The 12,559-nt window shown below is 40.3% G+C and overlaps 1 protein-coding gene across 7 annotated transcripts in view; it reads right to left on the bottom strand.

Annotated features, from left to right (window-relative positions):
• DNAAF9 (dynein axonemal assembly factor 9) overlaps positions 1-12,559 on the bottom strand; it is a 155,880-nt gene that overhangs the window by 100,139 nt on the left and 43,182 nt on the right. The gene's annotated exons all lie outside the window — the stretch shown is intronic.

Below are 12,559 nucleotides of genomic sequence, written 5' to 3'. Positions count from 1 at the left end.
ATATATGTACACACATACTTACACTATGGAAAGAAAGATAGAGACAGAAGCACAGAGAGAGAGAGATCACTGAATAGATCCAGAAACAATCCAATAGCAATGAGCATTCCTAAGGCCACCCAGGCTGTGGTGATGAACTATCACTTCTTAGTCACAGAAACCACACTTATTAAAGAAATGATGGATTCTAGGTCTGGGACAGGAAATGTATAAGATAAGCCTGGAACATTTTGTCATAGTAAATAGCAAGGAAGTTGGCAAGGTGTATTAAAATTGTGTTAAAAGAATTTGTGAACCATCTTGAGGGGAGCCCACTGCATAAAGAGGGAACAATCTGAGCATACAATAAAGATAATAACTGCAATGGACAGAAACACATCAAACATGTTTAAATTTATGAGTCCAAAATTATATATATACACACACACATATATTCACATAAATGAATTGATCACTTTTGGAGAATAGTTGGGAATCAACTACATTTTGTAAACATAAAGAGAAGGAAGAATTCAAGCATTTATCCCGCTTTTCCCATATGAACTTTACCACTGTGTAATCAAATAGCAAGTTGAAAGTTTTTTTTAGAAAAGTATAATATAAATGAAGAAGGAATGATAGAATTGAAATATCACCATTTTGTAATAGCAAATTAAGTGTTTAATGATCTAAGGATTATAAGCAATGACTGCTCACAAAATAAAAAGAATCAATCAGATATTATGTGCCTCTTGACAGAGATACAGCACTCTCTAGGAAGTAGTCTTTTCCCCAAAAATCAATCCTGAAACTTATTAAACCTCTAGATCCAATTACCAATGCTCACAAAATACAGAAGACAAGGAAAATGTTAAACTACACCATGGAAATGCAGTCAACAAAATCCCAACTGAGGGCAACTGTACGACAAATTATTTGGTTTCTTCGACAAATAGCAAGGAGGGTATGGAGATGCAGGGAACCTAGAGATTAAAAAAAAACAAACCAAAGAAAACATTTGAGAAAAAAAAAAAAAGCAGGCAAATCTAAACTACAGTGTTTATGGAAGCACATTTGGATGATAAAATTGCAAAGAAAAGGAAGCGGGTAGTTACCACAGAATTCATGACAGTTCTATTTTTTGGCGAGTGCGAAGGAGGGGTTGGGTTTGGCAGAAAACACTCAGATTGCTTTTCGAGTGGCTGGCAAGGTTCTGTTGCTTTGCTTCATAATAATTCATTTAGTTGTATACTAGTTTTCTGATTTTTTAAAAAATAACAGATTTTTAATACTTCAAAAATACCTAATATATGTTTATTACAGAAAACTCAGGAAATACAGAATAAAAATCACTGTGACATTCTGGGAAATAATCCCTCATTCTAATTTTACGTATGTATTTTATAAATACAAATACGTGTATCTATTTGTTTAACTGGTCATCTGCAATTGCCTGGGTCAGACTGCCCTGTCATTTCACCTTTGTGCCTTGGCCCTGTAAGCCAGTCCTTCTGGGTTTGGGTTCCTGGCCCACTGCTATCAGGTGCTACAGTACCCACGGGTCCAGTATAGTCTTCCCACTTTGGTACTAGGTTACACCACACGTCCTCCCAGGCTCTGGAGAAATGTATATTCCTTGCTTTTCTAACCAACATTCTAACCACTGACTCTCAATGTCTGTCTGACTCCTCGGATCCCCCAACCACTCCCCATTTGGAGCTAGCTGCCACCCACATTTTGGCACTAACAGTATGTTTAGAATCAGCAAGACCTGTGCTGCAACCTCTGCTCTGCCTCTTACTGGCTGTGTGACCATAGGAGAGGACGTAACCTCTCTGAAACTCAAATGCCTCATTTGTGTAATGGCAGGAATACTATCTACCTGACAGGGATATTATAGGAATTAAATGAAATAATCTTTTATCAAGTGCTTATTCCCAGGCCTCACATGCTGGATGTCCTCAGTACTTGTTAGTCTCTCTGCCTCTACTGTAGGCCTGCCTGAGGTTGGCTGTGGGAGCACATGGGCCTCCCCTTGACTTCCTGACCTCTGTCTGCTCTCTCTCATCCACTGTGCACATCACTGGCCATGAGGAAGCTCTGAGGCTGTCCACCCAAGTGGTGGCTCTGTTTCACCTCTGCTTGGCTCTGTCCAATCTCTTGGGTTATACCTGAATGCTTCACTTTGTGAGACTTAAGAAACCAAAAAGAACCAATATAGCTATTACTACAGAATACACTTTATGTTGTTTTTCAATCCCATTTAGAAACTGGAAGTCAGTTTCTAATTTTTAATAGCCTACCTTGCTTTGGGTCTGTGACAGAAGTCACAGAGCTGCACAGTAGAATTCTCCTGTTACCTTCTAGGTGAAAAACACTGTGTGCTTTGGGGGATATGCAGGAGAAGATAGGCACTCTGTTCTCAAAAAATTTCCTCAAGGAAGGTGGATATGTCAGTACTAACTATAGTACCATATAGTATAGTCAGAATGAATTGTTAAATACTGCTTTCAGGTCTACGCTATGAGCAAAATGGCAGATACAATGAATTCTCATTACTGAAAATAACTGGCATTAGATATGAAAATTTTTTTATATATATACTGCTCTTTTTAATCTTCCTAACATCCTTGTGTAATTCTCTATGCCCATTTTATAGATGAGGAGACTGAGGCACCAAGTAGAAAAGTGATCTGCTTGAGGATACAATGCTAACAAGCACAGAACAGGGAAATATACCTAGGTAGGAGATATTCAGAGCCTGCATACTTTCCACCAGACACACTATCCTCTGACTTTTCCCCCCACACAAGCCCTGCATTTGTGGAAACAGATACTGTGTATGTAGTTGGAGCTGGTCAGGTGTATCTAATGATGAAGAGAGGAAACATATCCACTCAGACTCTTCAAAGCCAAATCCAGAAGGCGAGCCTAGATAGATATCAAGGTCAGATATACAGAAAAAATTTGAAAACCCCAAGGACCATGCCAGTATACTTTGGCCCTAGGCCAGTGGGCAAAGACACTGAACTTTGGACAGAACTCCTGGCTCTGGGCTGGCACCCAGTAGAAGTAGCTCTTAGGATGGCTTAAAGTCCATATTTAAGACACTATCACCAAGTCAGGGGAGGTGGCTGGCTTAAGAACTAGGTGAGGGGAAGAGAGCTTCATTTGAGCAGCTTCTTGCAATGTTCAAAAGGGATGATTCTGAGGCTTTCAGGCAGGCCCCTTCAAAGCCCAGAAAGTCCCTGATCACCACACAGGACTCCCCTGGGAAGCATTCCTGAGCACCCTCAGGCAGTTACTCCTTATCCTCGATGCTCCTACCGCTACTGTAGCAGTTACTAAATTATGTTGTTATTATTGGTCTAAAAGTCCATCTTATCCACCAAACAGCATGAGCCGGGACAGTGTCTCTTCATCTTTGTGATTTCAGCACAAGCATAGTTTCTGGGAAACAGAATAGGGATTCAAGAACTGGGTATTTGTTTAGTAAACCAACAATCAAAAACAAGACAAAACAAAAAACCCAAAGGCACTATACTGACTGACCAAGGGGAAAAAGGTGCTTAATCTCAGTATTTAAAAATTACACAATAAAAATGTGAAAATGCAAATAAGTAAAAATATAAACATGGCTAAAAAGAATACCACCTGAAGTTTCTTAGACACAGAAACACAAATTGCTTTACAAAGATGGAGACATAACTCTGCTTTTTTACCTTTTCCACCTAACATATTTTGAACATCTTTCCAAACCCAATACAATTCTAAAATCCCATTTTTAAGGGCAGTGTAATGGGCCACTGAATGGATTTATTTAATCAAGTTACTATTGTTGGAAACTTAAACGTTGTTTTGTTTTTATCAGGGCTTTGAACCAGTCTGGAATGGTTCAGTACCTGCCACTGTAAATGAGGGCAGCATACAAGCTGCATAGCAACCAAATCTGTTGCCTGTCAGATTGTGACCCAAGTAGGAAACAAACACTGTTACCAACTCACTTTTTTTTTGACTCATTTTATCTCTCTCTCCTTCTGCGACTCCAATTATACTATGTTAGATCATTTGACATTGTCTGACAGATACTGGGTGTTCTGTGTCTCAGTCATCTAGTGCTGCTATAACAGAAACACCACAAGTGGATGGTTTAACAAAGAGAAATTTATTCTCTCACAGTCTAGTAGGCACAAGTCCAAATTCAGCTGTTAGCTCCAGGCGAAGCCTTTCTCCCTCTGCTGGCTCTGGAGGAAGATTCCTTGTCATCAACCTTCCCCTGGTAGAGGGGCTTCTCAGGTGCAGTGACCCGCTCTCCTCCGGGTACTGCTTTTCTTGGTGGTACGAGGTCCCCAACTCTCTGCTTGCTTCCCTTTCCTTTTTATCTCTTGAAGAGATAAAAGATGGTGCAGGCCACACCCCAGGGAAACTCCCTTTACATTGGATCAGGAATGTGATCTGGGTAAGGGTGTTACAATCTCACCCTAATCCTCTTTAACATAAAATTACAATAACAAAATGGAGGACAACCACACAATACTGGAAATCACGGCCTGGCCAAATAGATACACACATTTTTGGTGGGGTCATAATTCAATCCATGACACTCCGTTTCCCCCTTATCTTTTCTCTTTGCCCTACAGTTTAGACTTTTTCTACCCATCTGTGTTTGAGTTCACTGAACATTTTGTTCAGTATGTCTAATCTTCTGCAAGCCCAATCTAATGAATTCATTTCTGAAATAATATTTTTTATCTCTCCCATTTCTACTTGGTTTTTTTATAGTTTTCATGTTTCTGCTGAAATTCTCTCTCTCTTCATGCATACAGTTTTCTTCCAGATTATTCAGAAATTTTATTATAATTATTTAAAAGTTTCCCTCTGCTAATTCCAACATCTGGGTCTGCTTCTATTGATGGTTTCCTTTTAACCAAATAAAAGAATAAAATAAAAAGCAAGAATAAAATTTTCTGGCTTCTGCAGGAGAGCAGTGGGATGCAGGCCCCAAATTCTCATAAGACCAGACTTAATGGTCTGACTGAGACTGGAAGGACCCCGGTGGTCATGGCCCCCAGACCTTCTGTTGGCCCAGGACAGGAACCATTCCCAAAGCCAACTCTTCAGACATGGATTGGACTGGACAATGGGTTGGAGAGGGATGCTGGTGAGGAGTGAGCTTCTTGGATCAGGTGGACATTTGAGACTATGTTGGCATCTCCTGCCTGGAGGGGAGATGAGAGGGTGGAGGGGGTTAGAAGTTGGTGAAATAGACCCGAAAAGAGAGAGTGGAGGGAGAGAGAGGGCTGTCTCATTAGGGGGAGAGTAATTGGGAATGTGTAACAAGGTATATATGGGTTTTTGTGTGAGAGACTGACTTGATTTGTAAACTTTCACTCAAAGCACAATAAAAATTATAAAAAAAATTTTTTTTTTCTGGCTTCTTCAAGTCTTACAATTTTTTATTATATAGCCAGACATATAGTCAGGGCACTAGAGTCAGGGCCAAAGTCAATCTGATCTGTAATTGATCTGGGTGTGGGTTTCATTGCACTATAATTTGTCCATCATTAAATTCAAATATTTTGAGGGTGGGATCCGGCCTTTCCCTTCAGCAAAGACTTGGCTCAGATCATTGGCAAGGTTCTGGAAATCTCTTTGTGTTTTACAGTTGATTCACCAGTTTTCTGAATCTCTTTGCCTTACAAAACCACTACCAGCTTTTTGGGTTGCTAAGGATTTCTCTTTGTTCTCCAGTCCCCTAGCCTCAGTCTACCTAGGGAGATCTCTCTGTCCTGCTGTCTTGCCTCCAGCCATAAGATGGCAGCTGCTCATACTCTGTTAGGCCTGTAGTGCCTCCAAAAGGTTTCTCTCAGCTTTCCTGCTCCCAATAGGCTACAGTAGCTGGGTATCAAATGCCTCAGGGAGAATGTCTGTTGGCTCTCCCGCCTGGCCTCTAGCCTTTGGTGTATTACTCTGAGCACTCATGAGACCTGTGAACAGAGCTGAAGGGCAGGCGTCTATTCACTCACACACAACCACTAAAAGGTCTTTAGAAGCTCAGCTAATTTCCCTTTACCCCGGCCACGGCGGGTTCCTCTTTCTCCTGCTGTTTCACCAGCATCCTACGGGAGGCCCTGCCTTTTCTGGAACTGAGTTCAACTCTTACGGGTTTAAAAACAAAATGAAACAAACAAACAAACAACAAAACTAGGATTCTATTGCTTATCCAGATTGTTCTGCTTGTTAGGGTGGGAACAACAATCTCTTTGGACTTCCTGCATCCTTAATGGGAAGCAGAAATCCATAATCATTTTTATTTTTTTATTTTGTGGGTAGCCAACTCCCGCAGTCCCTGAGGAGACACAAACAGTTAAGTTCCTGACTATTAGCCGAAAGGCTGGCTTTTCAAACCCACCCAGAGGTGTCTCAGAAGAAAGGCCTGGCGATCTGCTTCCAAAAGATCGCAGCCTTAAAACCGCTATGGAGCACAGTTCTGCTCTGTACACACGGGGTCACCACGAGTGGGAATCAACTCAGGCAACTAAAACAACAAGCTGTTCCTCAATTCTCCGTTGGCGTATTTTCTTACTGATTAAAAAAAAAAAAAAAAGCTCTCTGTAAAAATGGCATGGGGGGGCATATGACCTCCTCTAACCTCAGAAGGGGAGAGAAGCATTATCAGCATCAATAGCCCGAGGCTGATTCCTATGAAGTGGAGGTCAGACATACCTCCCATCCCCAGCCTTTTTTACCAATTCTGACACCAGCGGTTTCCCTCCTGCGGTACTCTCTACCTCTCTGCTGAGTTCAATAGTTCTCTTCAATGGCCACACAGAACTCACAGACCATACCCACAGTTATGGGGTTTATTAGGGAAGTAACAGGTTACAATTCAGGATCAGAAATGACTCAGGATACTATTCTTTGCTCAGGACAGCCTCTTTTCAGCCATGTCTGCAGGCAGGCCTCTCTCTGGCTCTTGGACCCTCGGCCTGGCCTCTGCCCTGCTTGGAAAAGTGTTACAAAGCTCTTTAGCTCCAATATGTACCCAGATGCGCCCCACTCTGCCAGCAAGCCTCCTGGCTGAAGGCACTCAGCTCTCTCACTTCATGGGCTGGGAAGGGCACTGTGCCATCTTCTGCAGGTCTCCTGGTTCTGCTGCCTCTGCTGCTGCCATTTCTCTGCTGCTGACTCTCACCATCTCTGGTGTTACAGATCTCTCTCTCTGTCTCTTTCCTGAGTCCAAGAGGCTCTCAGCGTAGGCATCCCGGGTCCTAAGGACATGCTCCACTTCTAGCTCTTTTTTCTTGGTCGTAGTGAAGTCCCTCTTCTTTGCCTCTGGGATGGCTCATTTTAAGCCTAGCAGGATGGCAAAACTGACCAATCCCCTCATTAGGGCTCCATACACCTTATCTGCATGGTTTTACCCCCACAAGGGTGCCATGCACCTTATTTGCATAGTCTCACCCAATCATTTTTTTTTTGGAGTCACAAGACCATGGCAAGAAGGCCATATAAAAGAGATCCATTGCACCAAACTTTCCACAGTGTAAAAAATATCATCTTACTTTATTATTTCTAAAACAAATTAAATCTGGCTCAGAGCCTCTACTCTTCAGGATAGATGACAAGTCCAGTATGAGGGATTAGAAAGATTTCCTTCCCTTCATCATGGGATCACCTACGAATACCAAGTTCATGGGAAGTCAGAAAACCAGGAAAGGGACCTGGCCTACAGCCAGTGGTGATTACTACTGTTGCTTCTTCAGCTACATGATGTCACTGTTGTTCCAGGTGCACTTAAAGATGTCCTCTTGAATGGTCCCTCTCCACTGACTCCAGAGACTCTTGCAATGTTCTCAAAATTATGGTGCTACGTCTAGCCTTCACATGTGATCTGCAGACACCCCCACATTTAGGGCGCTGCACGCAACTGAGGAATAGGTCTTAGTCACTTGCAGAAACTCCTGAAATACCTCTCTCTCTTCACCTGTGGTTAAATTTGCTTTATCATCCTTAATACTGTATGTTCTGCATTTTTCTCTTTTCCATAGTTATACTAGCCATGGGTTTCTTTTATTATTACTCCTTTTCAAAAAACAAAAAAACTTCAGATTTTATTTTCCTTTTATATGCTTATTGTAACTAGAAATGTTTAAATAAATGAATTTTAAATTTTATCAAATGCCTTTTCAGCATCTATGGGATCATAAAGTGGATTAAAGGAAACAAAAATAATATAATGATTACGTTATTAGAGCTCCTGATATTGAACTTAATATTGAACCCTTAAAAAAATCCTACTTCATCCTGGAATATTCTTTTAACATGATATTAGATTCTGTTGGCTAATATTTTACTTAAAATATAAGCATCGATATTCATAAGTGACACCAGTCTGTAGTTTTCATTTTTGAGTTATTTTTGCTGGGTTTTGATATCATAGCTAATTTCATTAAAAAATTTCAAGCTGTGCTTTTCCCACACTCTGAAACAGTTTAAATGGCTCCAGAATTGTATTTTATGTTAAAGCTTTGATAGAATTCACCTATAAAACCATCTGTTCCTGGTGTTTTCTCTGTCTTTTTCAATTGGTTACTTTGTATTTTCTATCTATTTTGGAGTATAGTTTGATTAAAAAAATGTTTTAAGAGAAAATTATTCCCTTTAACCAGGTTTTCAAATGTATTTGCATTGAAATGAGGCCACTACTTTTTAATTAACTTCCTTTGTATCTATCATTTCCCTCCTTTTTCTTATTTTGTAAATTTGTGCTTTCTCCTCTTTTTCTATTAGATTAATTTATTAGTCAGGTTTTGCTGCAATAATACTGTGTAGCAAACAGCCTTCACATACCAGTGTCTCATAACAAAAAACATTTATATATTGCTCACAGGTCTGCAGGTTGGTTGTGGCTCAGCTTGGCTTGTTTTAGTCTTTCTAGATCTCTCTCCTTTCAGGACTGAGAGTTGAAGCAGCAGCTACCTGGAGCAAGTTCTTCTCATTGTAGCTGGCAGGAGAGTAACAAGGCAAGACAGATCACACAAGCACACATACAGCCTCTAGTGGGACATGATGTCATGGCCACTCACATTACACTTGCCGAAGCGAGGACACATGACCGAGGACAACATCAGTGTGGAAGGAAAGAAAGAATACCCACTGTCAACTATGATAGGATGTGAAGAAGGGAAGAATTATAAACAAGCAATATAATCTACCACAATTAAGCTAATAGTTTATCTATTTCATTGTTCTTGGTTTCAAAGTCCCAGCTCTGGCCTTATTTATGAGTTCTAACATTTTCCTGTTTTTTAACTCATTGATTTCTGTTATTTATTTATTTAATTGTGGTTTAAATACATATATAACATAAAACTTGCTGTTTTAATCACTGTTAAGTGTACAATTCAGTGGCATTAATTACACTCACGATGTTGCACAACCATCACCACTATCTATTTCCAAAACTTTCTCGTCACCCCAAACAGAAACTCAAGCAGTAATTCCTCATTCTCCCTCTCCCCAACCCCTGGTAACTACTAATAAACTTTTGTCTTTAAGCATTTGCCTATTCTAGATTTGTCATGTAAGTAGGATCACGTATTTGTCCTTTTGTGTCTGACTTCCTTCACCTGGCACAATGTTTTCAAGGCTCATCTACGTTGTAGCATGTATCAGATCTTCATTTCTCTTATGGCTAATTAACATTCCATTGTACGTATATACCACATTTTGTTTATCCATTCACTTGTTGATGAATGCTTGAGTTGCTTCCACCTTTTAGCTATTGTGAACAATGCAGCTATGAACATTGGTGTACAAGTACCTGTTTTGAGTCCCTGCTTCCAAGTTTTTTGGGTATATTCCTAGAAGTGGAATTGCTGGCACAGTGGTTAAGAGCTAGGCTGCTAACCAAAAGGTTGGCAGTTCGAATCCACCAGCTGCTCCCTGGAAACCCTACGGGGTTGTTCTATTCTGTAGTATAGGGTTGTTGTGAGTCAGAATCGACCGGACAGCAACGGGTTTTTTCAGGCAGTAATTCTAGAAGTCCTTGGATGGTGCAAATGGTTAAGGGTTCAGCTATTAATTGAAAGGCTGGCAGTTTGAATCTACCCAGAGGCACCTCGAAAGAAAGCCCTGAAGATCTACTTCCAAAAGATCACAGCCATTGAAAACCCTATCAAGAGCAGTTCTACTCTGAAACACATACGGTCGCCATGAGTTGGAATCACGTCAATGGAACTGGTTGGTTATGGCAATTCTATGTTTAACTTTTTGAGGAGCCACCAAACTGTTTTCCACAGTGGCTGTTCCATTTCATATTCCTACCAGCAATTCCCCAGTGTTTTGAGCAGCGTTAACGCCTGCCAGCTGACCAGCAACAATTCAGGTGGGTGGCTTCAGCAAACGTCCCACTTGCAGGTGAAGAAAACACAGCAGCTGTGTGGTGCCACGTATACCGGGGGTCCTATCTTAGCCTTACCACTTCCTAGCTGGGTCTGAGACATTGGGCAAAGTGGCTTTTTAGCCATCCTAAATCCATTCTTCTCATCACTTTTTTTTCTGCTGTGGAGAAATGCGAGGCCAGCCTGAATTTCTGCCTTTATATGTACCTGTTGCCAAAGTATTGTCTGGGGTTTTTGTTTGTTTTTTTTGGTTTGTTTGGAAGACAGTAACTTTACTGGGACATGACTCAGTGTTGACTACTCTGGGACAATTTTCTCTGGGACACGGTATGCCCTTTTCAACATGTAGACTCAAGCCTTCTGCTATTTCAGGGAAATACAATTTTTGAAACTTCATCATTTTCTTTCTTTACTATCCTTTTACTTCATTTCTGTGCTCTGCCCACTGAAAGGGCTTAGAACCAATGTCCCCATAATAGCAAGAAAGACACCTAGTACCCAGATCCTGGTCTCTAAATACTATCCCTTACTAAAAAAGAATCACAGCAGCTTAGAGAAATGGCTGATTCCAGAAATGGTAAAGCAAGTTCAAGATGATCCTGGAATATCATCCAGGAAATATTCCTGGAAGTGCCCAAAGACTGATGGATACATGTCAAAAGGAGACAGGGCAATCTGAAGGGGTTCCCACTGAACAAACATGGGGCAATCTGAGCATCAAAAAGAATAATGATGGCGACAGATTATAACACACTGAATTTTTTTTTTTAAATGGGTCCATAATGATACTTAAAAAGAGAAAACAAGGGAAAAGGAAGGGAAGAAGGAAGGAAAGGAGTGCTCTTCTTTATAGAGTAATGATAGATAAAACATGGAGAAAGAGTAATAGTACTGGAAAATTGTAATGTGCGACCCCCAACATAATAATTTATCAGAAAGGATTGCCCAAGAACATTAAAATCCTTGGACAAAAGTTGTAGGTGTTTTCTAATTTCTCTTATCATACACCATTATCAGTAAAAATGTTTCAGCAGTACCCTCAATATATGAATTCTTATTTATAAATTATATACACATATACTCATACTTCTTTACTTTGCTGTGAGACAAAATCATTGACCATCTGAGTGGTACAAAAGATTTTCATGGTCATTCTCTATTTCAAGCATGTTTTTTTGAAAATTAACCACATTTACAACCATCCTGCAGCATGAAAATCACAAGACCTTGTACTACATTATACGCCCAACGGAAAAGGATGAGGGAAGGTTACTGCTGGAAACCCCTCCCTCACTGTGGATCAGCCACAGTACATGACACGTGACCATCTGCATGTGGACTGAGCCAAGATGCCAGTGGTAGTCTGTGTTTTAAACATCAACAAAGCTTAACTTCTTTCTTTACTAAGATAAAAATAAACATACAGGTAGTGCCTAACTCAGTTGTAAGTCCATTTTGACGTAAGTCAAATGCCTCATTTTTTTAAGGTTTCATTATTATCGCCTTTTATTAACAGTATCTTTATAAATCCAATCTTTATTTGTCTTTGGGGGTTGGAAACATCATTACATACGAACTTACAGATATATTTAACATCGTATGTAGCACATATTACTAACAATAAGATGTAAAAAAAAAAAAAAAAATCAACAGACGGTTGTAAGTGTAGTTTGTTGTAACTCAAATACAACAGAAATTGAGGATTACCTGTACATAGACATTCTAATTTTCTTCTGCACCTTCCAATGGGTCTGTTTTAGGCATCCTTCTTTGGGGACTATAGCTGGTTATAAAAAATGTCAGTAAATGCTACCTACTCTAAAGTGAAACATCACAGGTAGATTCGGCAAGTAAACCTTGATTAATTTTTAAAAAGTCAAACACATTTAATACTCAAGTCCATGACCATGCATACCCATCCATGGCCACTGGGAGGCACCACTGAGATGCTTAACCAGTACCTGTTCTGAGGCTTTAGTTTTGTTTGTTGTTCCTTATTGCTAAGCACTCCCCTAACACCACCAACTTTTTCTTCAAAGGTCAGATGAACAATTAATGCCTGACCCTCTAACCCTGGAGTTGGCAAATTTTAGCTATGGGCTGGCTGCCTACATTTGTAAATAAGGTTTTCTTGAAACACAGACATACCCATTCACTTAAGCAGTCTACGGTTG

This window comes from Loxodonta africana, chromosome 24 (genome assembly GCF_030014295.1).
Source record: "Loxodonta africana isolate mLoxAfr1 chromosome 24, mLoxAfr1.hap2, whole genome shotgun sequence".
NCBI classification, from domain to species: Eukaryota; Metazoa; Chordata; class Mammalia; order Proboscidea; family Elephantidae; genus Loxodonta; species Loxodonta africana.
Note: the sequence above shows the minus strand (reverse complement) of the source record. Positions and strands in the feature narration are given on the sequence as shown.